Source organism: Bison bison, unplaced genomic scaffold (assembly GCF_000754665.1).
Source record: "Bison bison bison isolate TAMUID 2011002044 unplaced genomic scaffold, Bison_UMD1.0 scf7180017864213, whole genome shotgun sequence".
In the NCBI taxonomy this organism is placed as follows: Eukaryota; Metazoa; Chordata; class Mammalia; order Artiodactyla; family Bovidae; genus Bison; species Bison bison.
Window position 1 is genome coordinate 11,061,653 of NW_011494785.1, and position 311 is coordinate 11,061,963.

Sequence of the window (311 nt, forward strand, 5' to 3'; positions counted from 1 at the left end):
TGCGGCCTGTGGGGTCCAGTTCCCTGACCAGGGATGGAACCGGGGCCCCTGCATCGGGAGCGTGGAGTCTTAGAACTGGACCCCCAGGGACGTCCCTTCAGGTCTGGGTCCTGGCTGTCCCTTCCTCCATCAGCGTTCCGGCCCAGGCCGTCTCCTCACATTCCCTGGCTTTAAAACGCCGCTCACGACTTCCTGTTTCCTGCCCAAACCTCAAGCGAGGGTTGAATGTCCACCTGTTCCCCGACCCAGGCCGCCAGTGGTGGGAAGCAGAGTCACCGCCACGCGCGGAGTCCTTCACGCGCGCGTCTCAC

The 311-nt window shown here is 64.3% G+C and overlaps 1 protein-coding gene across 1 annotated transcript in view; it reads right to left on the minus strand.

The window, feature by feature from the left end:
* The window catches only part of TTC7B (tetratricopeptide repeat domain 7B), a 248,432-nt gene that overhangs the window by 24,857 nt on the left and 223,264 nt on the right, over nucleotides 1-311 (minus strand).